Below are 26,004 nucleotides of genomic sequence, written 5' to 3' on the forward strand. Positions count from 1 at the left end.
GCATTGACACAGGGCTGGTCCTCCAACCAGGACTGGTCTGCAACCCACCCACCACCCTCAACATCCACCCAGGGCTGGCCTGCCAACGAACCACCACCCTCAGCACTCTCCCAGGGCTGGCCTGCCACCGAACCAACACCCTCAGCATCCTCCCAGGGCTGGCCTGCCACCCAACCACCACCCTCAGCATCCTCCCAGGGCTGGCCTGCCACCCAACCACCACCCTCAGCATCCTCCCAGGGCTGGCCTGCCACCCAACCACCATCCTCAGCGTCCTCCCAGGGCTGGCCTGCCACCCAACCACCACCCTCAGCGTCCTCCCAGGGCTGGCCTGCCACCCAACCACCACCCTCAGCGTCCTCCCAGGGCTGGCCTGCCACCCAACCACCACCCTCAGCATCCACCCAGGGCTGGTCATCCACCTCTTTCTGTCCTGACCAACCTAGGCTCCCTCACCAAGCACTAGATCCCTTTAATCGCCAGCGTGAATGGCGGTTACGCAGGGCAGAACTTGAAAACCAGGAGAGAGTGAGGAAAGGTGAGCCCCCAAAGGTCAGAAAGGCAAAAGAGAGCTATCACTATGAGTGTAAGCTGTGTGGTCAGCCTAAATCAAAGCAAACTGGACACTCACAGGTACGAGGCAAATGGTACTGCCCTGCATCTGGACAGACCCTTGAGGAGTGGAGAAGCTCTTTGTAAATATAAGAAATTCATTCTTTTTTATTTATACTTTTATTAATCATATTTTTTATTTATTTTAATATTTCACAATCACTGTTCAAACCATTTGCTGTTGCAAATGGAAAAAAAAAATTATGGAAAAAAATATTAGTTGCTGATGCAACTATTTCCAAAAAAAAAAAAAAAAAAAAAAAAACACAACTCTTGTGGTGTAATAGCAACACGTCCATCCTTTGGGTGGGAGACTCCAGGTGCAAATCCTGGCAAGAGTGTGCAACTGTTGGCCCAATCAGTATTTAATTAAAAAATAATTTATGACATCATTTAATCTGCATTTTCTACTTTTCTCATAATTATTACTAGATATACCCGCACTCATAATTATCATAACAAAGCATTATTATTCATACCAATCCTATTTGTATCTGTTTTTAAGCCATATTTAATCAATTCATAGCAATTTCTGATGAGGAGCTAGTGTCAGTGGGGGAACCGGCACAGAAGAGGCTGACAAAGGAAAAGTACAACTACACCTGTAAGGTGTGTGGCCAGGACAAAAATAAAAGGACTGGACACACCCAGCTGAAGGGGACTGACCCTGGGTGTCTGGAGAAAGAGTGTATAGTTGCTGTCACTATTACTTGTATCTCTCTATGTCGTTTGTATGTCTGTTACCATTAAGTTTAGGAATTTTATGGAGCCAAGAACAGCCTTGACGTTTTAATGTAATTTCCTCTTGAATACCAGGACAGTGAATGTCATCCATTGAATGTAATTGTTAAAACTATAGCCAGAATTACTTGCAGAATCATTTTACATTTATTCACAAAACCCAACACTCAATGCTCAATTTATAATATGTTTTATTCACTTGTGTTGCACAGATGTAGTCTCTCATATAATTGTGTTTTCAAAAAAAAGGAGGGGAAACATGATGTGGGATTTATTTACATTTAAAGCTATACACTGTTAATACTGTTTTAGCTGTAAATGTAGCATGTGACATTTTGAGTTAAATATTTGAATAATGATTTGTTTACATCACAAAATATGTTTACTTACAAAAGAATTAGCTTTAAATGCATTTATGTGCATAATTGCATAATCACAGGGTTATTACTGTGGTGTTTCATATGGAAAATAGTTCCTGTGTTAAAATAGTACTACATTACCCAAAATGCATTGCATGTGTACTTCCGGAATGCACTACGAGACTACAAGCGAAGAGAGATGGTCCTCGGTCCTCGCTGCTGAACAAGAGATCCAGGGGGCGGGGTTCGATCTAGATCCAACTCCTCCCACTTTATATACTTTGTTCCGCCAAATGAACCAGTAAATTTGCGTTGTTGCAGCCCGCAACAACGTTTGCTCTTATCAGTTTAAGTGTACGTTTGATTAATAATATAGTCAAGAATTAATCATAATTTATTAAGTAATGATCACAGTTAGTGTAAGTGGAGGTAAGGGATACGTTCCCGACCGGGTGATATCACTGAAGGGATATATTTTCGACCCGCTTGGCTGTACATTATCCCACTTATTACACATAAAAACACACATTTATTTGATATATTTTATTAGCACGTTAAAAAAACCGTAAACCATGTTTAGGAAACCCGTTTCCTAATGCCTGTAATCAAAGACGCGTTAAAACAAATTTAAAGTCCCTATACAAGATAAACATTCAATTTATTAATTTCTAAATAACTATATGCCATATATATGTTAATAATTCTGCAAATTTATACTGTATACATTCATAGGTATTATACTGCATGTGGTAAGATTACTCGTAGTGCCCAAAATGTTTTACTTCAAAACATAGTAAAAACACTTACATTTCATCTTAAAGTCATTACTTTTTTTGTAGTCATAAGTAAAGTTTGTTTTTCTGTCAAAAGAATAACTTAATTTAGTTACAACTCAATGGGGAAATGGTAACGCAACCACACGTGTATGACGTGTCTTGTGGTAAAACTGCCGACCAATCAAAATGCAGTGGGAAGAGATCCAGCTCCGCCCCTGGATCTGAATCCAACCCCGCCCCCTGGATGTCGTGTTCTGCAGTGAGGCATAGGTTCGAATCCCGCAAGAGACATGAAAATTAAAGTGATGATAAACCTTGAAAAAGTGGAGAATTATGTGTAAGAAGATGTATGTTGAGAAGATAAAAGAGTGGATAGAAAATTGATATAGTGTACGTTTTTCTTCATTTTTTCTCCTTTTCTCCCCTCTCTTTCCCCCCTCTTTCCTCTCTCTTTTCTTTTCTTCCCCCCCACAAGCAGTCCATTTTGCCCCTTTTTTGGCCGAGTGGTTAAGGCGATGGACTGCTAATCCATTGTGCTCTGCACGCGTGGGTTCGAATCCCATCCTCGTCGTCTGTCTGTCGTTGTGAAGCTGAACTGTCTTTAACATGCCACATTGCCGATGGTTACGTTGTTTCCCACACCTCTAGGAGTAGAGAAATCAGTGTGTTTTCTTTTCACCAGTTTTGAAGTGCTTACTCGCCAGAGTCTCTGGCGGACACTTGAGTGTTTTCAGACTCTAAAGTCCATGCTTTGTGCCAACTGTCTAGAAAGTGGTAAAGACAGGGTTGAGTGGTTCCTTTGTTGATGTTTGATGAAAGAGGAACAAAACAGTAATCATAACAACTGAATAACATTAGCGGAATGGTTAAAAACATGCGTTTTCTCTAGCACAATTTCTATAGGTCAGTGCTAAAGCGTTTAAACGCAAATAGGGCAGTCTAACGGTTCACTTGGACATTATCACGACAGCTTTAACTGTGGTGAAGTATAACACATGATGCTTTTTCAATTCTTCAGCCACTTTTCTTCTGTGAGGGGGTATAGCTCAGTGGTAGAGCATTTGACTGCAGATCAAGAGGTCCCCGGTTCAAATCCGGGTGCCCCCTTGGCTATACGCCTGTATGTCCGTCTTTTGGCGCGCTAATATTTCTGACTCAAAGTTCATCCTGGATCCTTTTAACATAGGGGTAGGCAAACGTCGGTCCTGGAGTGCAGCAGTCCTGCAGAGTTTAGCTCCAGCTCAAATCAAGCACACATGAACAGGCTAACCAAGGTCTAAAGGGTCACCTGAGAACTACAGGTGGATGAGGTTTAATCAGGGTTGGAAGTAAAATCTCCAGGACTGCAGCACTTCTGGACCGGCGTTGCCGACCCCTGTACTACGCTAAAGACGAGCATACACTGTGCCATTTCAGCACAGTCGTGGCTAAATGCCAACCTACACTTAACGAGTAAATCCCATGCGACGTGAAGCCAAAGCTCACGAATTGCATGCTCACACTCTACCAGGGGTCTCCGACCCTGCTCCTGGTGAGCTTCCGCCCTGCAGATTTTAGCTCCAACCCCAATGAAACATAGTTGAAGCAGCTTATCAAGGTTTTCAGGATTGCTTGATAATTACAGAGAGGTGTGTTGGAGGTGTGTTGAAACTGAAGTCTGCAGGAAGGTAGCCGACCAGAAGCAGGTTTGGAGATACCTGCACAATTCGGTCAGATCGCAGAGCTGCGACTTGACTGCTCACACTTCACGTCTGAAACAAATCGGTGAGATACCCGAACTAAGAAGTGTGTGGCTGTTTGCCAGTTTCAGAATCAGCATCCATGCATTCCTGGGAAATGCGCCGCCTTTCTCATACAGTTTGTGCGGTTCCTTCAAGCGATCGCAAAATATGTGGCAAAATCCGTTTATACAACCAAGTACCACAGCGTGTAGGTTTCTGTAGTGTAGTGGTTATCACGTTCGCCTCACACGCGAAAGGTCCTCGGTTCGAAACCGGGCAGAAACAGCGCGTTCCTTTTGATACGCTGCGAGTTAAAAGCCTCTCTTGAGACACGTTACTCCTTGTGTCATGAAGCACTTTTAAGGTTACACACAGTTCCGCCCGTCACATTCGCTTCACGCTTGAAAGGTGGCCAGTTCGCAAGTGGGCGAAAAGCATTGCCCCTTTGGGGAGTGTTGCACAGAGAGAAAATGTGTGGCTAAATCTATCAAAATAACCAAAGAATCCACACGAACAGGTTTCTGTGGTGATGTGGTTATCACAAAAAGTCCTCGGTTCGACTGAAATAAACACTTTGTTAGAGATATGACAGGGTTTTGGTCATGTTGATTTAAGTACCTCAACAGTTACATCAGTTTTATGCACGTTATTTTAAACCTGATCGTCTGTTAGTGTTAGTTGAACGTAAGACAGGAAAGTGTACTGAGGTTTAGTCAACATTACCCAGCCAGTTGGCTGTGTAGAGAAGCCAATGAAAACCTCTTGTTCCCTTTACATAAAGTCTTGAATGTCTCGTTTGTTTTTTGTCTGTTTCATGTTGAAATCCGTTGAAAACAATTTTGAAAAAGAATAAAGGTCAATCCTTGATAATATCTCTAAACATGTCTAAGGCGATGGATTGCTCATGCACAGTTCTCTTCAGGCGTTTACCTTCCGTTAGGCCAAAATGAACACTTTCAAAAAGGTAACGTTTAATTAAATCAACAACGGAAACTATTTGATTCACACTACTACGTACTTGCTGGTAATTTAGGAATCGCACAATGCCCAACCGCAGGGGTTCCGACAAAGTTTCACGTGACGAGGTGGCCGAGTGGTTAAGGCGATGGACTGCTAATCCATTGTGCTCTGCACGCGTGGGTTCGAATCCCATCCTCGTCGTCTGTCTGTCGTTGTGAAGCTGAACTGTCTTTAACATGCCACATTGCCGATGGTCATGGGCGTAGATTTAGGGTGGGACGCTAGGGACATGTCCCTAGCAATATTCAGGGAAGACTGAATTGTCCCTAGCAATAATTTCGACCAAACAATTAATCTGTATTTATATATAACCACTAATGTCCGTCTTATTCTTGTGTTTTCTATTTTTTACTTTCCTTTTTTAATTATATATTTTTTCAGGAATCATTTAAATGAGATTAAAAATCTTTTGCAATCCCGTTCTGTAAAAATGACGCTCTATGTGGTACACAAACGGTTAACAGCTTTCGTTCTTTGCAATGCCCGCCTCCGTAACTCACATCGGTAATATGATTGGCTTTGCATTTCTTTAGTCCCGCCTCTCTACTCACATTGCTAATATGATTGGATTAGCATTTCTTGAGTCCCGCCGCTTTAAATCACATCACTTTATGGGCTTGTCTTTACTCGCTACGTGTGATAGGATGGTTTCACTTTGTACAACGCGTCAAAGTTCACTCAACAAGACGCGCGTGATTATTCGGGCTACAGGTAAGTGAGGAAGAAAGTATTATTATACCCACTGTAACTGTTTCATGCACAAAATACGGAACAAGTTGTGTCACATAATGATTCAAGGACAGTGTTTTCAACAATACACGACAATCCCATGTTAACCTGACGAGTTGCAAACTTTTGTCAACCTTTTATAAATGGGGTAGCAAGGTTATTTAGGGGGTCCCTAATCCATGAAAGAAAATAACCCCAACATGGTAAAAACAGGAAACAGCATGATACACATACCAACTTCAACACTGGGATTTTTTTGGCAAAATTAAATTAAGAATGAAATATTAATTGCATATTCTTCATTGTTATAAAGTAAATATGGATTCATATATGTTACAATATGATTTTTTTTTGACAAGACTTAAACAGTTACTGTTTATTAGGCTCTAGGACATAACGAATTGTTATTGTTTATTTTAGTACATTAAATTTGGGATGGCACCGGGGGTGGCGAGTCAGATGTCACTGAGTAAAGTGCATACTGAGTTGTCTGTTGTTTATGTCAAGTAAACGGTGATAAACAGTTTTTGCAATGCGACCATTTTATTTATGTCCCCACCAATGCCAGAATCAAACCTACGCCCTTGCCGATGGTTACGTTGTTTCCCACACCTCTAGGAGTAGAGAAATCAGTGTGTTTTCTTTTCACCAGTTTTGAAGTGCTTACTCGCCAGAGTCTCTGGCGGACACTTGAGTGTTTTCAGACTCTAAAGTCCATGCTTTGTGCCAACTGTCTAGAAAGTGGTAAAGACAGGGTTGAGTGGTTCCTTTGTTGATGTTTGATGAAAGAGGAACAAAACAGTAATCATAACAACTGAATAACATTAGCGGAATGGTTAAAAACATGCGTTTTCTCTAGCACAATTTCTATAGGTCAGTGCTAAAGCGTTTAAACGCAAATAGGGCAGTCTAACGGTTCACTTGGACATTATCACGACAGCTTTAACTGTGGTGAAGTATAACACATGATGCTTTTTCAATTCTTCAGCCACTTTTCTTCTGTGAGGGGGTATAGCTCAGTGGTAGAGCATTTGACTGCAGATCAAGAGGTCCCCGGTTCAAATCCGGGTGCCCCCTTGGCTATACGCCTGTATGTCCGTCTTTTGGCGCGCTAATATTTCTGACTCAAAGTTCATCCTGGATCCTTTTAACATAGGGGTAGGCAAACGTCGGTCCTGGAGTGCAGCAGTCCTGCAGAGTTTAGCTCCAGCTCAAATCAAGCACACATGAACAGGCTAACCAAGGTCTAAAGGGTCACCTGAGAACTACAGGTGGATGAGGTTTAATCAGGGTTGGAAGTAAAATCTCCAGGGGCCTCATTTATCAACAGTGCGTAGAAAATGTTCTATATTTGTACCTACGAATGAAATTTAGAATGTGTCTAAGTACAAAAAAATCGGGATTTATCAAACGTGCGCACCGGGTTGTACGCACATCAGTAAGTAATCCTTGATGATAAATCCCACTTGTTCTTAAGCACCATGCTCGTGCACGTTCATGGTCATTTGCATTCCGAAACGCCTCCGATGAACCATATTTGGTGACAACACCTCCCGTTTTAAGTCACGTGGTTGTGCTTTTTCCCACAGAAATTGAGTTACTGGTGGATGAGGTTAAATCCTAATAACACATCCTGTTTGGTTTAGTTAGTGCGGGAGGAATGACTAACAAAAGAAAACAAATCTACATGTGAACATGTTACCAGTGAGTTTAATTCCGTTGAATATGAGCAGAAAACACTTCCAGAAATAAAAAAAGTGGGTTGACATTGAATTAACAGCAAAAAAAAACGCGTCACAGCACACCGACGTGAAACGAGTGCAACTGGAGGAGGACAGACAACTTTCCACCTTGGACAGCAGCATATATAACCAGCATCATTGCCGCGATCTTTGAAAACGCGCTACCGGCGGAATGGATTATTTGCCAAGTCTTCCAATAACGCAAGCTAATCCATTGCGCTGTGTCAAGCATTTGTCGGAGACTTAATTTATACAAATCACATGTAGAGCTTTCACAGATACATATCACAAATAAATCATTATACTTATTTGCTGTTACCATACTGACATTGATAATTTTTAACACCTGCTTGTGGATAAAAAATAGACACTTCTTTACTCACTGGAACAGGGTCCTATGTAGTATCGCTATTCTACCACTAGATGCTCTGCGTACGCATACTCAGAGGTGTGCGTATATTTACACACATTTCTACGTATAAGTGCAATTTGATAAATTCCACACTTTGCGTAAAACTGTTCCTACGCACACTTTACGCACACTTCTGTGCGTACGCACGTTTGATAAATGAGGCCCCAGGACTGCAGCACTTCTGGACCGGCGTTGCCGACCCCTGTACTACGCTAAAGACGAGCATACACTGTGCCATTTCAGCACAGTCGTGGCTAAATGCCAACCTACACTTAACGAGTAAATCCCATGCGACGTGAAGCCAAAGCTCACGAATTGCATGCTCACACTCTACCAGGGGTCTCCGACCCTGCTCCTGGTGAGCTTCCGCCCTGCAGATTTTAGCTCCAACCCCAATGAAACATAGTTGAAGCAGCTTATCAAGGTTTTCAGGATTGCTTGATAATTACAGAGAGGTGTGTTGGAGGTGTGTTGAAACTGAAGTCTGCAGGAAGGTAGCCGACCAGAAGCAGGTTTGGAGATACCTGCACAATTCGGTCAGATCGCAGAGCTGCGACTTGACTGCTCACACTTCACGTCTGAAACAAATCGGTGAGATACCCGAACTAAGAAGTGTGTGGCTGTTTGCCAGTTTCAGAATCAGCATCCATGCATTCCTGGGAAATGCGCCGCCTTTCTCATACAGTTTGTGCGGTTCCTTCAAGCGATCGCAAAATATGTGGCAAAATCCGTTTATACAACCAAGTACCACAGCGTGTAGGTTTCTGTAGTGTAGTGGTTATCACGTTCGCCTCACACGCGAAAGGTCCTCGGTTCGAAACCGGGCAGAAACAGCGCGTTCCTTTTGATACGCTGCGAGTTAAAAGCCTCTCTTGAGACACGTTACTCCTTGTGTCATGAAGCACTTTTAAGGTTACACACAGTTCCGCCCGTCACATTCGCTTCACGCTTGAAAGGTGGCCAGTTCGCAAGTGGGCGAAAAGCATTGCCCCTTTGGGGAGTGTTGCACAGAGAGAAAATGTGTGGCTAAATCTATCAAAATAACCAAAGAATCCACACGAACAGGTTTCTGTGGTGATGTGGTTATCACAAAAAGTCCTCGGTTCGACTGAAATAAACACTTTGTTAGAGATATGACAGGGTTTTGGTCATGTTGATTTAAGTACCTCAACAGTTACATCAGTTTTATGCACGTTATTTTAAACCTGATCGTCTGTTAGTGTTAGTTGAACGTAAGACAGGAAAGTGTACTGAGGTTTAGTCAACATTACCCAGCCAGTTGGCTGTGTAGAGAAGCCAATGAAAACCTCTTGTTCCCTTTACATAAAGTCTTGAATGTCTCGTTTGTTTTTTGTCTGTTTCATGTTGAAATCCGTTGAAAACAATTTTGAAAAAGAATAAAGGTCAATCCTTGATAATATCTCTAAACATGTCTAAGGCGATGGATTGCTCATGCACAGTTCTCTTCAGGCGTTTACCTTCCGTTAGGCCAAAATGAACACTTTCAAAAAGGTAACGTTTAATTAAATCAACAACGGAAACTATTTGATTCACACTACTACGTACTTGCTGGTAATTTAGGAATCGCACAATGCCCAACCGCAGGGGTTCCGACAAAGTTTCACGTGACGAGGTGGCCGAGTGGTTAAGGCGATGGACTGCTAATCCATTGTGCTCTGCACGCGTGGGTTCGAATCCCATCCTCGTCGTCTGTCTGTCGTTGTGAAGCTGAACTGTCTTTAACATGCCATATTGCCGATGGTTACGTTGTTTCCCACACCTCTAGGAGTAGAGAAATCAGTGTGTTTTCTTTTCACCAGTTTTGAAGTGCGGACACTTGAGTGTTTTCAGACTCTAAAGTCCATGCTTTGTGCCAACTGTCTAGAAAGTGGTAAAGACAGGGTTGAGTGGTTCCTTTGTTGATGTTTGATGAAAGAGGAACAAAACAGTAATCATAACAACTGAATAACATTAGCGGAATGGTTAAAAACATACGTTTTCTCTAGCACAATTTCTATAGGTCAGTGCTAAAGCGTTTAAACGCAAATAGGGCAGTCTAACGGTTCACTTGGACATTATCACGACAGCTTTAACTGTGGTGAAGTATAACACATGATGCTTTTTCAATTTCTTCAGCCACGTGTCTTCTGTGAGGGGGTATAGCTCCGTGGTAGAGCATTTGACTGCAGATCAAGAGGTCCCCGGTTCAAATCCGGGTGCCCCCTTGGCTATACGCCTGTATGTCCGTCGTTTGGCACGCTAATATTTCTGACTCAAAGTTCATCCTGGATCCTTTTAACATAGGGGTAGGCAAACGTCGTCCTGGAGTGCAGCAGTCCTGCAGAGTTTAGCTCCAGCTCAATTCAAGCACACATGAACAGGCTAACCAAGGTCTAAAGGGTCACCTGAGAACTACAGGTGGATGAGGTTTAATCAGGGTTGGAAGTAAAATCTCCAGGACTGCAGCACTTCTGGACCGGCGTTGCCGACCCCTGTACTACGCTAAAGACGAGCATACACTGTGCCATTTCAGCACAGTCGTGGCTAAATGCCAACCTACACTTAACGAGTAAATCCCATGCGACGTGAAGCCAAAGCTCACGAATTGCATGCTCACACTCTACCAGGGGTCTCCGACCCTGCTCCTGGTGAGCTTCCGCCCTGCAGATTTTAGCTCCAACCCCAATGAAACATAGTTGAAGCAGCTTATCAAGGTTTTCAGGATTGCTTGATAATTACAGAGAGGTGTGTTGGAGGTGTGTTGAAACTGAAGTCTGCAGGAAGGTAGCCGACCAGAAGCAGGTTTGGAGATACCTGCACAATTCGGTCAGATCGCAGAGCTGCGACTTGACTGCTCACACTTCACGTCTGAAACAAATCGGTGAGATACCCGAACTAAGAAGTGTGTGGCTGTTTGCCAGTTTCAGAATCAGCATCCATGCATTCCTGGGAAATGCGCCGCCTTTCTCATACAGTTTGTGCGGTTCCTTCAAGCGATCGCAAAATATGTGGCAAAATCCGTTTATACAACCAAGTACCACAGCGTGTCGGTTTCTGTAGTGTAGTGGTTATCACGTTCGCCTCACACGCGAAAGGTCCTCGGTTCGAAACCGGGCAGAAACAGCGCGTTCCTTTTGATACGCTGCGAGTTAAAAGCCTCTCTTGAGACACGTTACTCCTTGTGTCATGAAGCACTTTTAAGGTTACACACAGTTCCGCCCGTCACATTCGCTTCACGCTTGAAAGGTGGCCAGTTCGCAAGTGGGCGAAAAGCATTGCCCCTTTGGGGAGTGTTGCACAGAGAGAAAATGTGTGGCTAAATCTATCAAAATAACCAAAGAATCCACACGAACAGGTTTCTGTGGTGATGTGGTTATCACAAAAAGTCCTCGGTTCGACTGAAATAAACACTTTGTTAGAGATATGACAGGGTTTTGGTCATGTTGATTTAAGTACCTCAACAGTTACATCAGTTTTATGCACGTTATTTTAAACCTGATCGTCTGTTAGTGTTAGTTGAACGTAAGACAGGAAAGTGTACTGAGGTTTAGTCAACATTACCCAGCCAGTTGGCTGTGTAGAGAAGCCAATGAAAACCTCTTGTTCCCTTTACATAAAGTCTTGAATGTCTCGTTTGTTTTTTGTCTGTTTCATGTTGAAATCCGTTGAAAACAATTTTGAAAAAGAATAAAGGTCAATCCTTGATAATATCTCTAAACATGTCTAAGGCGATGGATTGCTCATGCACAGTTCTCTTCAGGCGTTTACCTTCCGTTAGGCCAAAATGAACACTTTCAAAAAGGTAACGTTTAATTAAATCAACAACGGAAACTATTTGATTCACACTACTACGTACTTGCTGGTAATTTAGGAATCGCACAATGCCCAACCGCAGGGGTTCCGACAAAGTTTCACGTGACGAGGTGGCCGAGTGGTTAAGGCGATGGACTGCTAATCCATTGTGCTCTGCACGCGTGGGTTCGAATCCCATCCTCGTCGTCTGTCTGTCGTTGTGAAGCTGAACTGTCTTTAACATGCCACATTGCCGATGGTTACGTTGTTTCCCACACCTCTAGGAGTAGAGAAATCTGTGTGTTTTCTTTTCACCAGTTTTGAAGTGCTTACTCGCCAGAGTCTCTGGCGGACACTTGAGTGTTTTCAGACTCTAAAGTCCATGCTTTGTGCCAACTGTCTAGAAAGTGGTAAAGACAGGGTTGAGTGGTTCCTTTGTTGATGTTTGATGAAAGAGGAACAAAACAGTAATCATAACAACTGAATAACATTAGCGGAATGGTTAAAAACATGCGTTTTCTCTAGCACAATTTCTATAGGTCACTGCTAAAGCGTTTAAACGCAAATAGGGCAGTCTAACGGTTCACTTGGACATTATCACGACAGCTTTAACTGTGGTGAAGTATAACACATGATGCTTTTTCAATTCTTCAGCCACTTTTCTTCTGTGAGGGGGTATAGCTCAGTGGTAGAGCATTTGACTGCAGATCAAGAGGTCCCCGGTTCAAATCCGGGTGCCCCCTTGGCTATACGCCTGTATGTCCGTCTTTTGGCGCGCTAATATTTCTGACTCAAAGTTCATCCTGGATCCTTTTAACATAGGGGTAGGCAAACGTCGGTCCTGGAGTGCAGCAGTCCTGCAGAGTTTAGCTCCAGCTCAATTCAAGCACACATGAACAGGCTAACCAAGGTCTAAAGGGTCACCTGAGAACTACAGGTGGATGAGGTTTAATCAGGGTTGGAAGTAAAATCTCCAGGACTGCAGCACTTCTGGACCGGCGTTGCCGACCCCTGTACTACGCTAAAGACGAGCATACACTGTGCCATTTCAGCACAGTCGTGGCTAAATGCCAACCTACACTTAACGAGTAAATCCCATGCGACGTGAAGCCAAAGCTCACGAATTGCATGCTCACACTCTACCAGGGGTCTCCGACCCTGCTCCTGGTGAGCTTCCGCCCTGCAGATTTTAGCTCCAACCCCAATGAAACATAGTTGAAGCAGCTTATCAAGGTTTTCAGGATTGCTTGATAATTACAGAGAGGTGTGTTGGAGGTGTGTTGAAACTGAAGTCTGCAGGAAGGTAGCCGACCAGAAGCAGGTTTGGAGATACCTGCACAATTCGGTCAGATCGCAGAGCTGCGACTTGACTGCTCACACTTCACGTCTGAAACAAATCGGTGAGATACCCGAACTAAGAAGTGTGTGGCTGTTTGCCAGTTTCAGAATCAGCATCCATGCATTCCTGGGAAATGCGCCGCCTTTCTCATACAGTTTGTGCGGTTCCTTCAAGCGATCGCAAAATATGTGGCAAAATCCGTTTATACAAGCAAGTACCACAGCGTGTAGGTTTCTGTAGTGTAGTGGTTATCACGTTCGCCTCACACGCGAAAGGTCCTCGGTTCGAAACCGGGCAGAAACAGCGCGTTCCTTTTGATACGCTGCGAGTTAAAAGCCTCTCTTGAGACACGTTACTCCTTGTGTCATGAAGCACTTTTAAGGTTACACACAGTTCCGCCCGTCACATTCGCTTCACGCTTGAAAGGTGGCCAGTTCGCAAGTGGGCGAAAAGCATTGCCCCTTTGGGGAGTGTTGCACAGAGAGAAAATGTGTGGCTAAATCTATCAAAATAACCAAAGAATCCACACGAACAGGTTTCTGTGGTGATGTGGTTATCACAAAAAGTCCTCGGTTCGACTGAAATAAACACTTTGTTAGAGATATGACAGGGTTTTGGTCATGTTGATTTAAGTACCTCAACAGTTACATCAGTTTTATGCACGTTATTTTAAACCTGATCGTCTGTTAGTGTTAGTTGAACGTAAGACAGGAAAGTGTACTGAGGTTTAGTCAACATTACCCAGCCAGTTGGCTGTGTAGAGAAGCCAATGAAAACCTCTTGTTCCCTTTACATAAAGTCTTGAATGTCTCGTTTGTTTTTTGTCTGTTTCATGTTGAAATCCGTTGAAAACAATTTTGAAAAAGAATAAAGGTCAATCCTTGATAATATCTCTAAACATGTCTAAGGCGATGGATTGCTCATGCACAGTTCTCTTCAGGCGTTTACCTTCCGTTAGGCCAAAATGAACACTTTCAAAAAGGTAACGTTTAATTAAATCAACAACGGAAACTATTTGATTCACACTACTACGTACTTGCTGGTAATTTAGGAATCGCACAATGCCCAACCGCAGGGGTTCCGACAAAGTTTCACGTGATGAGGTGGCCGAGTGGTTAAGGCGATGGACTGCTAATCCATTGTGCTCTGCACGCGTGGGTTCGAATCCCATCCTCGTCGTCTGTCTGTCGTTGTGAAGCTGAACTGTCTTTAACATGCCACATTGCCGATGGTTACGTTGTTTCCCACACCTCTAGGAGTAGAGAAATCAGTGTGTTTTCTTTTCACCAGTTTTGAAGTGCTTACTCGCCAGAGTCTCTGGCGGACACTTGAGTGTTTTCAGACTCTAAAGTCCATGCTTTGTGCCAACTGTCTAGAAAGTGGTAAAGACAGGGTTGAGTGGTTCCTTTGTTGATGTTTGATGAAAGAGGAACAAAACAGTAATCATAACAACTGAATAACATTAGCGGAATGGTTAAAAACATGCGTTTTCTCTAGCACAATTTCTATAGGTCAGTGCTAAAGCGTTTAAACGCAAATAGGGCAGTCTAACGGTTCACTTGGACATTATCACGACAGCTTTAACTGTGGTGAAGTATAACACATGATGCTTTTTCAATTCTTCAGCCACTTTTCTTCTGTGAGGGGGTATAGCTCAGTGGTAGAGCATTTGACTGCAGATCAAGAGGTCCCCGGTTCAAATCCGGGTGCCCTCTTGGCTATACGCCTGTATGTCCGTCTTTTGGCGCGCTAATATTTCTGACTCAAAGTTCATCCTGGATCCTTTTAACATAGGGGTAGGCAAACGTCGGTCCTGGAGTGCAGCAGTCCTGCAGAGTTTAGCTCCAGCTCAAATCAAGCACACATGAACAGGCTAACCAAGGTCTAAAGGGTCACCTGAGAACTACAGGTGGATGAGGTTTAATCAGGGTTGGAAGTAAAATCTCCAGGACTGCAGCACTTCTGGACCGGCGTTGCCGACCCCTGTACTACGCTAAAGACGAGCATACACTGTGCCATTTCAGCACAGTCGTGGCTAAATGCCAACCTACACTTAACGAGTAAATCCCATGCGACGTGAAGCCAAAGCTCACGAATTGCATGCTCACACTCTACCAGGGGTCTCCGACCCTGCTCCTGGTGAGCTTCCGCCCTGCAGATTTTAGCTCCAACCCCAATGAAACATATTTCATTGCAGCTTATCAAGGTTTTCAGGATTGCTTGATAATTACAGAGAGGTGTGTTGGAGGTGTGTTGAAACTGAAGTCTGCAGGAAGGTAGCCGACCAGAAGCAGGTTTGGAGATACCTGCACAATTCGGTCAGATCGCAGAGCTGCGACTTGACTGCTCACACTTCACGTCTGAAACAAATCGGTGAGATACCCGAACTAAGAAGTGTGTGGCTGTTTGCCAGTTTCAGAATCAGCATCCATGCATTCCTGGGAAATGCGCCGCCTTTCTCATACAGTTTGTGCGGTTCCTTCAAGCGATCGCAAAATATGTGGCAAAATCCGTTTATACAACCAAGTACCACAGCGTGTAGGTTTCTGTAGTGTAGTGGTTATCACGTTCGCCTCACACGCGAAAGGTCCTCGGTTCGAAACCGGGCAGAAACAGCGCGTTCCTTTTGATACGCTGCGAGTTAAAAGCCTCTCTTGAGACACGTTACTCCTTGTGTCATGAAGCACTTTTAAGGTTACACACAGTTCCGCCCGTCACATTCGCTTCACGCTTGAAAGGTGGACAGTTCGCAAGTGGGCGAAAAGCATTGCCCCTTTGGGGAGTGTTGCACAGAGAGAAAATGTGTGGCTAAATCTATCAAAATAACCAAAGAATCCACACGAACAGGTTTCTGTGGTGATGTGGTTATCACAAAAAGTCCTCGGTTCGACTGAAATAAACACTTTGTTAGAGATATGACAGGGTTTTGGTCATGTTGATTTAAGTACCTCAACAGTTACATCAGTTTTATGCACGTTATTTTAAACCTGATCGTCTGTTAGTGTTAGTTGAACGTAAGACAGGAAAGTGTACTGAGGTTTAGTCAACATTACCCAGCCAGTTGGCTGTGTAGAGAAGCCAATGAAAACCTCTTGTTCCCTTTACATAAAGTCTTGAATGTCTCGTTTGTTTTTTGTCTGTTTCATGTTGAAATCCGTTGAAAACAATTTTGAAAAAGAATAAAGGTCAATCCTTGATAATATCTCTAAACATGTCTAAGGCGATGGATTGCTCATGCACAGTTCTCTTCAGGCGTTTACCTTCCGTTAGGCCAAAATGAACACTTTCAAAAAGGTAACGTTTAATTAAATCAACAACGGAAACTATTTGATTCACACTACTACGTACTTGCTGGTAATTTAGGAATCGCACAATGCCCAACCGCAGGGGTTCCGACAAAGTTTCACGTGACGAGGTGGCCGATTGGTTAAGGCGATGGACTGCTAATCCATTGTGCTCTGCACGCGTGGGTTTGAATCCCATCCTCGTCGTCTGTCTGTCGTTGTGAAGCTGAACTGTCTTTAACATGCCACATTGCCGATGGTTACGTTGTTTCCCACACCTCTAGGAGTAGAGAAATCAGTGTGTTTTCTTTTCACCAGTTTTGAAGTGCTTACTCGCCAGAGTCTCTGGCGGACACTTGAGTGTTTTCAGACTCTAAAGTCCATGCTTTGTGCCAACTGTCTAGAAAGTGGTAAAGACAGGGTTGAGTGGTTCCTTTGTTGATGTTTGATGAAAGAGGAACAAAACAGTAATCATAACAACTGAATAACATTAGCGGAATGGTTAAAAACATGCGTTTTCTCTAGCACAATTTCTATAGGTCAGTGCTAAAGCGTTTAAACGCAAATAGGGCAGTCTAACGGTTCACTTGGACATTATCACGACAGCTTTAACTGTGGTGAAGTATAACACATGATGCTTTTTCAATTCTTCAGCCACTTTTCTTCTGTGAGGGGGTATAGCTCAGTGGTAGAGCATTTGACTGCAGATCAAGAGGTCCCCGGTTCAAATCCGGGTGCCCCCTTGGCTATACGCCTGTATGTCCGTCTTTTGGCGCGCTAATATTTCTGACTCAAAGTTCATCCTGGATCCTTTTAACATAGGGGTAGGCAAACGTCGGTCCTGGAGTGCAGCAGTCCTGCAGAGTTTAGCTCCAGCTCAAATCAAGCACACATGAACAGGCTAACCAAGGTCTAAAGGGTCACCTGAGAACTACAGGTGGATGAGGTTTAATCAGGGTTGGAAGTAAAATCTCCAGGACTGCAGCACTTCTGGACCGGCGTTGCCGACCCCTGTACTACGCTAAAGACGAGCATACACTGTGCCATTTCAGCACAGTCGTGGCTAAATGCCAACCTACACTTAACGAGTAAATCCCATGCGACGTGAAGCCAAAGCTCACGAATTGCATGCTCACACTCTACCAGGGGTCTCCGACCCTGCTCCTGGTGAGCTTCCGCCCTGCAGATTTTAGCTCCAACCCCAATGAAACATAGTTGAAGCAGCTTATCAAGGTTTTCAGGATTGCTTGATAATTACAGAGAGGTGTGTTGGAGGTGTGTTGAAACTGAAGTCTGCAGGAAGGTAGCCGACCAGAAGCAGGTTTGGAGATACCTGCACAATTCGGTCAGATCGCAGAGCTGCGACTTGACTGCTCACACTTCACGTCTGAAACAAATCGGTGAGATACCCGAACTAAGAAGTGTGTGGCTGTTTGCCAGTTTCAGAATCAGCATCCATGCATTCCTGGGAAATGCGCCGCCTTTCTCATACAGTTTGTGCGGTTCCTTCAAGCGATCGCAAAATATGTGGCAAAATCCGTTTATACAACCAAGTACCACAGCGTGTAGGTTTCTGTAGTGTAGTGGTTATCACGCGTTCACACGCGAAAGGTCCTCGGTTCGAAACCGGGCAGAAACAGCGCGTTCCTTTTGATACGCTGCGAGTTAAAAGCCTCTCTTGAGACACGTTACTCCTTGTGTCATGAAGCACTTTTAAGGTTACACACAGTTCCGCCCGTCACATTCGCTTCACGCTTGAAAGGTGGCCAGTTCGCAAGTGGGCGAAAAGCATTGCCCCTTTGGGGAGTGTTGCACAGAGAGAAAATGTGTGGCTAAATCTATCAAAATAACCAAAGAATCCACACGAACAGGTTTCTGTGGTGATGTGGTTATCACAAAAAGTCCTCGGTTCGACTGAAATAAACACTTTGTTAGAGATATGACAGGGTTTTGGTCATGTTGATTTAAGTACCTCAACAGTTACATCAGTTTTATGCACGTTATTTTAAACCTGATCGTCTGTTAGTGTTAGTTGAACGTAAGACAGGAAAGTGTACTGAGGTTTAGTCAACATTACCCAGCCAGTTGGCTGTGTAGAGAAGCCAATGAAAACCTCTTGTTCCCTTTACATAAAGTCTTGAATGTCTCGTTTGTTTTTTGTCTGTTTCATGTTGAAATCCGTTGAAAACAATTTTGAAAAAGAATAAAGGTCAATCCTTGATAATATCTCTAAACATGTCTAAGGCGATGGATTGCTCATGCACAGTTCTCTTCAGGCGTTTACCTTCCGTTAGGCCAAAATGAACACTTTCAAAAAGGTAACGTTTAATTAAATCAACAACGGAAACTATTTGATTCACACTACTACGTACTTGCTGGTAATTTAGGAATCGCACAATGCCCAACCGCAGGGGTTCCGACAAAGTTTCACGTGACGAGGTGGCCGAGTGGTTAAGGCGATGGACTGCTAATCCATTGTGCTCTGCACGCGTCGGTTCGAATCCCATCCTCGTCGTCCGTCTGTCGTTGTGAAGCTGAACTGTCTTTAACATGCCACATTGCCGATGGTTACGTTGTTTCCCACACCTCTAGGAGTAGAGAAATCAGTGTGTTTTCTTTTCACCAGTTTTGAAGTGCTTACTCGCCAGAGTCTCTGGCGGACACTTGAGTGTTTTCAGACTCTAAAGTCCATGCTTTGTGCCAACTGTCTAGAAAGTGGTAAAGACAGGGTTGAGTGGTTCCTTTGTTGATGTTTGATGAAAGAGGAACAAAACAGTAATCATAACAACTGAATAACATTAGCGGAATGGTTAAAAACATGCGTTTTCTCTAGCACAATTTCTATAGGTCACTGCTAAAGCGTTTAAACGCAAATAGGGCAGTCTAACGGTTCACTTGGACATTATCACGACAGCTTTAACTGTGGTGAAGTATAACACATGATGCTTTTTCAATTCTTCAGCCACTTTTCTTCTGTGAGGGGGTATAGCTCAGTGGTAGAGCATTTGACTGCAGATCAAGAGGTCCCCGGTTCAAATCCGGGTGCCCCCTTGGCTATACGCCTGTATGTCCGTCTTTTGGCGCGCTAATATTTCTGACTCAAAGTTCATCCTGGATCCTTTTAACATAGGGGTAGGCAAACGTCGGTCCTGGAGTGCAGCAGTCCTGCAGAGTTTAGCTCCAGCTCAAATCAAGCACACATGAACAGGCTAACCAAGGTCTAAAGGGTCACCTGAGAACTACAGGTGGATGAGGTTTAATCAGGGTTGGAAGTAAAATCTCCAGGACTGCAGCACTTCTGGACCGGCGTTGCCGACCCCTGTACTACGCTAAAGACGAGCATACACTGTGCCATTTCAGCACAGTCGTGGCTAAATGCCAACCTACACTTAACGAGTAAATCCCATGCGACGTGAAGCCAAAGCTCACGAATTGCATGCTCACACTCTACCAGGGGTCTCCGACCCTGCTCCTGGTGAGCTTCCGCCCTGCAGATTTTAGCTCCAACCCCAATGAAACATATTTCATTGCAGCTTATCAAGGTTTTCAGGATTGCTTGATAATTACAGAGAGGTGTGTTGGAGGTGTGTTGAAACTGAAGTCTGCAGGAAGGTAGCCGACCAGAAGCAGGTTTGGAGATACCTGCACAATTCGGTCAGATCGCAGAGCTGCGACTTGACTGCTCACACTTCACGTCTGAAACAAATCGGTGAGATACCCGAACTAAGAAGTGTGTGGCTGTTTGCCAGTTTCAGAATCAGCATCCATGCATTCCTGGGAAATGCGCCGCCTTTCTCATACAGTTTGTGCGGTTCCTTCAAGCGATCGCAAAATATGTGGCAAAATCCGTTTATACAACCAAGTACCACAGCGTGTAGGTTTCTGTAGTGTAGTGGTTATCACGTTCGCCTCACACGCGAAAGGTCCTCGGTTCGAAACCGGGCAGAAACAGCGCGTTCCTTTTGATACGCTGCGAGTTAAAAGCCTCTCTTGAGACACGTTACTCCTTGTGTCATGAAGCACTTTTAAGGTTACACACAGTTCCGCCCGTCACATTCGCTTCACGCTTGAAAGGTGGACAGTTCGCAAGTGGGCGAAAAGCATTGCCCCTTTGGGGAGTGTTGCACAGAGAGAAAATGTGTGGCTAAATCTATCAAAATAACCAAAGAATCCACACGAACAGGTTTCTGTGGTGATGTGGTTATCACAAAAAGTCCTCGGTTCGACTGAAATAAACACTTTGTTAGAGATATGACAGGGTTTTGGTCATGTTGATTTAAGTACCTCAACAGTTACATCAGTTTTATGCACGTTATTTTAAACCTGATCGTCTGTTAGTGTTAGTTGAACGTAAGACAGGAAAGTGTACTGAGGTTTAGTCAACATTACCCAGCCAGTTGGCTGTGTAGAGAAGCCAATGAAAACCTCTTGTTCCCTTTACATAAAGTCTTGAATGTCTCGTTTGTTTTTTGTCTGTTTCATGTTGAAATCCGTTGAAAACAATTTTGAAAAAGAATAAAGGTCAATCCTTGATAATATCTCTAAACATGTCTAAGGCGATGGATTGCTCATGCACAGTTCTCTTCAGGCGTTTACCTTCCGTTAGGCCAAAATGAACACTTTCAAAAAGGTAACGTTTAATTAAATCAACAACGGAAACTATTTGATTCACACTACTACGTACTTGCTGGTAATTTAGGAATCGCACAATGCCCAACCGCAGGGGTTCCGACAAAGTTTCACGTGACGAGGTGGCCGATTGGTTAAGGCGATGGACTGCTAATCCATTGTGCTCTGCACGCGTGGGTTTGAATCCCATCCTCGTCGTCTGTCTGTCGTTGTGAAGCTGAACTGTCTTTAACATGCCACATTGCCGATGGTTACGTTGTTTCCCACACCTCTAGGAGTAGAGAAATCAGTGTGTTTTCTTTTCACCAGTTTTGAAGTGCTTACTCGCCAGAGTCTCTGGCGGACACTTGAGTGTTTTCAGACTCTAAAGTCCATGCTTTGTGCCAACTGTCTAGAAAGTGGTAAAGACAGGGTTGAGTGGTTCCTTTGTTGATGTTTGATGAAAGAGGAACAAAACAGTAATCATAACAACTGAATAACATTAGCGGAATGGTTAAAAACATGCGTTTTCTCTAGCACAATTTCTATAGGTCAGTGCTAAAGCGTTTAAACGCAAATAGGGCAGTCTAACGGTTCACTTGGACATTATCACGACAGCTTTAACTGTGGTGAAGTATAACACATGATGCTTTTTCAATTCTTCAGCCACTTTTCTTCTGTGAGGGGGTATAGCTCAGTGGTAGAGCATTTGACTGCAGATCAAGAGGTCCCCGGTTCAAATCCGGGTGCCCCCTTGGCTATACGCCTGTATGTCCGTCTTTTGGCGTGCTAATATTTCTGACTCAAAGTTCATCCTGGATCCTTTTAACATAGGGGTAGGCAAACGTCGGTCCTGGAGTGCAGCAGTCCTGCAGAGTTTAGCTCCAGCTCAAATCAAGCACACATGAACAGGCTAACCAAGGTCTAAAGGGTCACCTGAGAACTACAGGTGGATGAGGTTTAATCAGGGTTGGAAGTAAAATCTCCAGGACTGCAGCACTTCTGGACCGGCGTTGCCGACCCCTGTACTACGCTAAAGACGAGCATACACTGTGCCATTTCAGCACAGTCGTGGCTAAATGCCAACCTACACTTAACGAGTAAATCCCATGCGACGTGAAGCCAAAGCTCACGAATTGCATGCTCACACTCTACCAGGGGTCTCCGACCCTGCTCCTGGTGAGCTTCCGCCCTGCAGATTTTAGCTCCAACCCCAATGAAACATAGTTGAAGCAGCTTATCAAGGTTTTCAGGATTGCTTGATAATTACAGAGAGGTGTGTTGGAGGTGTGTTGAAACTGAAGTCTGCAGGAAGGTAGCCGACCAGAAGCAGGTTTGGAGATACCTGCACAATTCGGTCAGATCGCAGAGCTGCGACTTGACTGCTCACACTTCACGTCTGAAACAAATCGGTGAGATACCCGAACTAAGAAGTGTGTGGCTGTTTGCCAGTTTCAGAATCAGCATCCATGCATTCCTGGGAAATGCGCCGCCTTTCTCATACAGTTTGTGCGGTTCCTTCAAGCGATCGCAAAATATGTGGCAAAATCCGTTTATACAACCAAGTACCACAGCGTGTAGGTTTCTGTAGTGTAGTGGTTATCACGTTCGCCTCACACGCGAAAGGTCCTCGGTTCGAAACCGGGCAGAAACAGCGCTTTCCTTTTGATACGCTGCGAGTTAAAAGCCTCTCTTGAGACACGTTACTCCTTGTGTCATGAAGCACTTTTAAGGTTACACACAGTTCCGCCCGTCACATTCGCTTCACGCTTGAAAGGTGGACAGTTCGCAAGTGGGCGAAAAGCATTGCCCCTTTGGGGAGTGTTGCACAGAGAGAAAATGTGTGGCTAAATCTATCAAAATAACCAAAGAATCCACACGAACAGGTTTCTGTGGTGATGTGGTTATCACAAAAAGTCCTCGGTTCGACTGAAATAAACACTTTGTTAGAGATATGACAGGGTTTTGGTCATGTTGATTTAAGTACCTCAACAGTTACATCAGTTTTATGCACGTTATTTTAAACCTGATCGTCTGTTAGTGTTAGTTGAACGTAAGACAGGAAAGTGTACTGAGGTTTAGTCAACATTACCCAGCCAGTTGGCTGTGTAGAGAAGCCAATGAAAACCTCTTGTTCCCTTTACATAAAGTCTTGAATGTCTCGTTTGTTTTTTGTCTGTTTCATGTTGAAATCCGTTGAAAACAATTTTGAAAAAGAATAAAGGTCAATCCTTGATAATATCTCTAAACATGTCTAAGGCGATGGATTGCTCATGCACAGTTCTCTTCAGGCGTTTACCTTCCGTTAGGCCAAAATGAACACTTTCAAAAAGGTAACGTTTAATTAAATCAACAACGGAAACTATTTGATTCACACTACTACGTACTTGCTGGTAATTTAGGAATCGCACAATGCCCAACCGCAGGGGTTCCGACAAAGTTTCACGTGACGAGGTGGCCGAGTGGTTAAGGCGATGGACTGCTAATCCATTGTGCTCTGCACGCGTCGGTTCGAATCCCATCCTCGTCGTCCGTCTGTCGTTGTGAAGCTGAACTGTCTTTAACATGCCACATTGCCGATGGTTACGTTGTTTCCCACACCTCTAGGAGTAGAGAAATCAGTGTGTTTTCTTTTCACCAGTTTTGAAGTGCTTACTCGCCAGAGTCTCTGGCGGACACTTGAGTGTTTTCAGACTCTAAAGTCCATGCTTTGTGCCAACTGTCTAGAAAGTGGTAAAGACAGGGTTGAGTGGTTCCTTTGTTGATGTTTGATGAAAGAGGAACAAAACAGTAATCATAACAACTGAATAACATTAGCGGAATGGTTAAAAACATGCGTTTTCTCTAGCACAATTTCTATAGGTCACTGCTAAAGCGTTTAAACGCAAATAGGGCAGTCTAACGGTTCACTTGGACATTATCACGACAGCTTTAACTGTGGTGAAGTATAACACATGATGCTTTTTCAATTCTTCAGCCACTTTTCTTCTGTGAGGGGGTATAGCTCAGTGGTAGAGCATTTGACTGCAGATCAAGAGGTCCCCGGTTCAAATCCGGGTGCCCCCTTGGCTATACGCCTGTATGTCCGTCTTTTGGCGCGCTAATATTTCTGACTCAAAGTTCATCCTGGATCCTTTTAACATAGGGGTAGGCAAACGTCGGTCCTGGAGTGCAGCAGTCCTGCAGAGTTTAGCTCCAGCTCAAATCAAGCACACATGAACAGGCTAACCAAGGTCTAAAGGGTCACCTGAGAACTACAGGTGGATGAGGTTTAATCAGGGTTGGAAGTAAAATCTCCAGGACTGCAGCACTTCTGGACCGGCGTTGCCGACCCCTGTACTACGCTAAAGACGAGCATACACTGTGCCATTTCAGCACAGTCGTGGCTAAATGCCAACCTACACTTAACGAGTAAATCCCATGCGACGTGAAGCCAAAGCTCACGAATTGCATGCTCACACTCTACCAGGGGTCTCCGACCCTGCTCCTGGTGAGCTTCCGCCCTGCAGATTTTAGCTCCAACCCCAATGAAACATAGTTGAAGCAGCTTATCAAGGTTTTCAGGATTGCTTGATAATTACAGAGAGGTGTGTTGGAGGTGTGTTGAAACTGAAGTCTGCAGGAAGGTAGCCGACCAGAAGCAGGTTTGGAGATACCTGCACAATTCGGTCAGATCGCAGAGCTGCGACTTGACTGCTCACACTTCACGTCTGAAACAAATCGGTGAGATACCCGAACTAAGAAGTGTGTGGCTGTTTGCCAGTTTCAGAATCAGCATCCATGCATTCCTGGGAAATGCGCCGCCTTTCTCATACAGTTTGTGCGGTTCCTTCAAGCGATCGCAAAATATGTGGCAAAATCCGTTTATACAACCAAGTACCACAGCGTGTAGGTTTCTGTAGTGTAGTGGTTATCACGCGTTCACACGCGAAAGGTCCTCGGTTCGAAACCGGGCAGAAACAGCGCGTTCCTTTTGATACGCTGCGAGTTAAAAGCCTCTCTTGAGACACGTTACTCCTTGTGTCATGAAGCACTTTTAAGGTTACACACAGTTCCGCCCGTCACATTCGCTTCACGCTTGAAAGGTGGCCAGTTCGCAAGTGGGCGAAAAGCATTGCCCCTTTGGGGAGTGTTGCACAGAGAGAAAATGTGTGGCTAAATCTATCAAAATAACCAAAGAATCCACACGAACAGGTTTCTGTGGTGATGTGGTTATCACAAAAAGTCCTCGGTTCGACTGAAATAAACACTTTGTTAGAGATATGACAGGGTTTTGGTCATGTTGATTTAAGTACCTCAACAGTTACATCAGTTTTATGCACGTTATTTTAAACCTGATCGTCTGTTAGTGTTAGTTGAACGTAAGACAGGAAAGTGTACTGAGGTTTAGTCAACATTACCCAGCCAGTTGGCTGTGTAGAGAAGCCAATGAAAACCTCTTGTTCCCTTTACATAAAGTCTTGAATGTCTCGTTTGTTTTTTGTCTGTTTCATGTTGAAATCCGTTGAAAACAATTTTGAAAAAGAATAAAGGTCAATCCTTGATAATATCTCTAAACATGTCTAAGGCGATGGATTGCTCATGCACAGTTCTCTTCAGGCGTTTACCTTCCGTTAGGCCAAAATGAACACTTTCAAAAAGGTAACGTTTAATTAAATCAACAACGGAAACTATTTGATTCACACTAGTACGTACTTGCTGGTAATTTAGGAATCGCACAATGCCCAACCGCAGGGGTTCCGACAAAGTTTCACGTGACGAGGTGGCCGAGTGGTTAAGGCGATGGACTGCTAATCCATTGTGCTCTGCACGCGTCGGTTCGAATCCCATACTCGTCGTCCGTCTGTCGTTGTGAAGCTGAACTGTCTT

At 44.1% G+C, this 26,004-nt stretch overlaps 25 non-coding genes across 25 annotated transcripts; all 25 read left to right on the forward strand.

Annotated features, from left to right (window-relative positions):
- The first annotated feature begins 3,523 nt into the window (after positions 1-3,523).
- trnac-gca (transfer RNA cysteine (anticodon GCA)) lies at positions 3,524-3,595 on the forward strand. Its single transcript has one exon. It is a non-coding gene; the product is annotated as a tRNA-Cys (tRNA).
- Positions 3,596-4,421: 826 nt separating this feature from the next.
- trnav-cac (transfer RNA valine (anticodon CAC)) lies at positions 4,422-4,494 on the forward strand. The gene has a single exon. It is a non-coding gene; the product is annotated as a tRNA-Val (tRNA).
- Positions 4,495-5,288: 794 nt separating this feature from the next.
- trnas-gcu (transfer RNA serine (anticodon GCU)) lies at positions 5,289-5,370 on the forward strand. The gene has a single exon. It is a non-coding gene; the product is annotated as a tRNA-Ser (tRNA).
- Positions 5,371-6,963: 1,593 nt separating this feature from the next.
- On the forward strand, positions 6,964-7,035 carry trnac-gca (transfer RNA cysteine (anticodon GCA)). The gene has a single exon. It is a non-coding gene; the product is annotated as a tRNA-Cys (tRNA).
- Positions 7,036-8,872: 1,837 nt separating this feature from the next.
- Positions 8,873-8,945, forward strand: trnav-cac (transfer RNA valine (anticodon CAC)). The gene has a single exon. It is a non-coding gene; the product is annotated as a tRNA-Val (tRNA).
- Positions 8,946-9,739: 794 nt separating this feature from the next.
- trnas-gcu (transfer RNA serine (anticodon GCU)) lies at positions 9,740-9,821 on the forward strand. The gene has a single exon. It is a non-coding gene; the product is annotated as a tRNA-Ser (tRNA).
- A 444-nt stretch (positions 9,822-10,265) lies between these two features.
- Positions 10,266-10,337, forward strand: trnac-gca (transfer RNA cysteine (anticodon GCA)). The gene has a single exon. It is a non-coding gene; the product is annotated as a tRNA-Cys (tRNA).
- Positions 10,338-11,162: 825 nt separating this feature from the next.
- trnav-cac (transfer RNA valine (anticodon CAC)) lies at positions 11,163-11,235 on the forward strand. Its single transcript has one exon. It is a non-coding gene; the product is annotated as a tRNA-Val (tRNA).
- A 794-nt stretch (positions 11,236-12,029) lies between these two features.
- trnas-gcu (transfer RNA serine (anticodon GCU)) lies at positions 12,030-12,111 on the forward strand. Its single transcript has one exon. It is a non-coding gene; the product is annotated as a tRNA-Ser (tRNA).
- A 464-nt stretch (positions 12,112-12,575) lies between these two features.
- Positions 12,576-12,647, forward strand: trnac-gca (transfer RNA cysteine (anticodon GCA)). Its single transcript has one exon. It is a non-coding gene; the product is annotated as a tRNA-Cys (tRNA).
- An 826-nt stretch (positions 12,648-13,473) lies between these two features.
- Positions 13,474-13,546, forward strand: trnav-cac (transfer RNA valine (anticodon CAC)). Its single transcript has one exon. It is a non-coding gene; the product is annotated as a tRNA-Val (tRNA).
- A 794-nt stretch (positions 13,547-14,340) lies between these two features.
- Positions 14,341-14,422, forward strand: trnas-gcu (transfer RNA serine (anticodon GCU)). The gene has a single exon. It is a non-coding gene; the product is annotated as a tRNA-Ser (tRNA).
- A 464-nt stretch (positions 14,423-14,886) lies between these two features.
- On the forward strand, positions 14,887-14,958 carry trnac-gca (transfer RNA cysteine (anticodon GCA)). The gene has a single exon. It is a non-coding gene; the product is annotated as a tRNA-Cys (tRNA).
- Positions 14,959-15,785: 827 nt separating this feature from the next.
- trnav-cac (transfer RNA valine (anticodon CAC)) lies at positions 15,786-15,858 on the forward strand. The gene has a single exon. It is a non-coding gene; the product is annotated as a tRNA-Val (tRNA).
- Positions 15,859-16,652: 794 nt separating this feature from the next.
- trnas-gcu (transfer RNA serine (anticodon GCU)) lies at positions 16,653-16,734 on the forward strand. The gene has a single exon. It is a non-coding gene; the product is annotated as a tRNA-Ser (tRNA).
- Positions 16,735-17,198: 464 nt separating this feature from the next.
- Positions 17,199-17,270, forward strand: trnac-gca (transfer RNA cysteine (anticodon GCA)). The gene has a single exon. It is a non-coding gene; the product is annotated as a tRNA-Cys (tRNA).
- Positions 17,271-18,960: 1,690 nt separating this feature from the next.
- Positions 18,961-19,042, forward strand: trnas-gcu (transfer RNA serine (anticodon GCU)). The gene has a single exon. It is a non-coding gene; the product is annotated as a tRNA-Ser (tRNA).
- Positions 19,043-19,506: 464 nt separating this feature from the next.
- trnac-gca (transfer RNA cysteine (anticodon GCA)) lies at positions 19,507-19,578 on the forward strand. The gene has a single exon. It is a non-coding gene; the product is annotated as a tRNA-Cys (tRNA).
- Positions 19,579-20,405: 827 nt separating this feature from the next.
- On the forward strand, positions 20,406-20,478 carry trnav-cac (transfer RNA valine (anticodon CAC)). The gene has a single exon. It is a non-coding gene; the product is annotated as a tRNA-Val (tRNA).
- A 794-nt stretch (positions 20,479-21,272) lies between these two features.
- Positions 21,273-21,354, forward strand: trnas-gcu (transfer RNA serine (anticodon GCU)). Its single transcript has one exon. It is a non-coding gene; the product is annotated as a tRNA-Ser (tRNA).
- A 464-nt stretch (positions 21,355-21,818) lies between these two features.
- trnac-gca (transfer RNA cysteine (anticodon GCA)) lies at positions 21,819-21,890 on the forward strand. The gene has a single exon. It is a non-coding gene; the product is annotated as a tRNA-Cys (tRNA).
- An 826-nt stretch (positions 21,891-22,716) lies between these two features.
- Positions 22,717-22,789, forward strand: trnav-cac (transfer RNA valine (anticodon CAC)). Its single transcript has one exon. It is a non-coding gene; the product is annotated as a tRNA-Val (tRNA).
- Positions 22,790-23,583: 794 nt separating this feature from the next.
- Positions 23,584-23,665, forward strand: trnas-gcu (transfer RNA serine (anticodon GCU)). The gene has a single exon. It is a non-coding gene; the product is annotated as a tRNA-Ser (tRNA).
- A 464-nt stretch (positions 23,666-24,129) lies between these two features.
- On the forward strand, positions 24,130-24,201 carry trnac-gca (transfer RNA cysteine (anticodon GCA)). Its single transcript has one exon. It is a non-coding gene; the product is annotated as a tRNA-Cys (tRNA).
- A 1,690-nt stretch (positions 24,202-25,891) lies between these two features.
- Positions 25,892-25,973, forward strand: trnas-gcu (transfer RNA serine (anticodon GCU)). Its single transcript has one exon. It is a non-coding gene; the product is annotated as a tRNA-Ser (tRNA).
- Positions 25,974-26,004: the final 31 nt, after the last annotated feature.

This window comes from Paramisgurnus dabryanus, chromosome 14, assembly GCF_030506205.2.
Source record: "Paramisgurnus dabryanus chromosome 14, PD_genome_1.1, whole genome shotgun sequence".
Classification (NCBI taxonomy): domain Eukaryota; kingdom Metazoa; phylum Chordata; class Actinopteri; order Cypriniformes; family Cobitidae; genus Paramisgurnus; species Paramisgurnus dabryanus.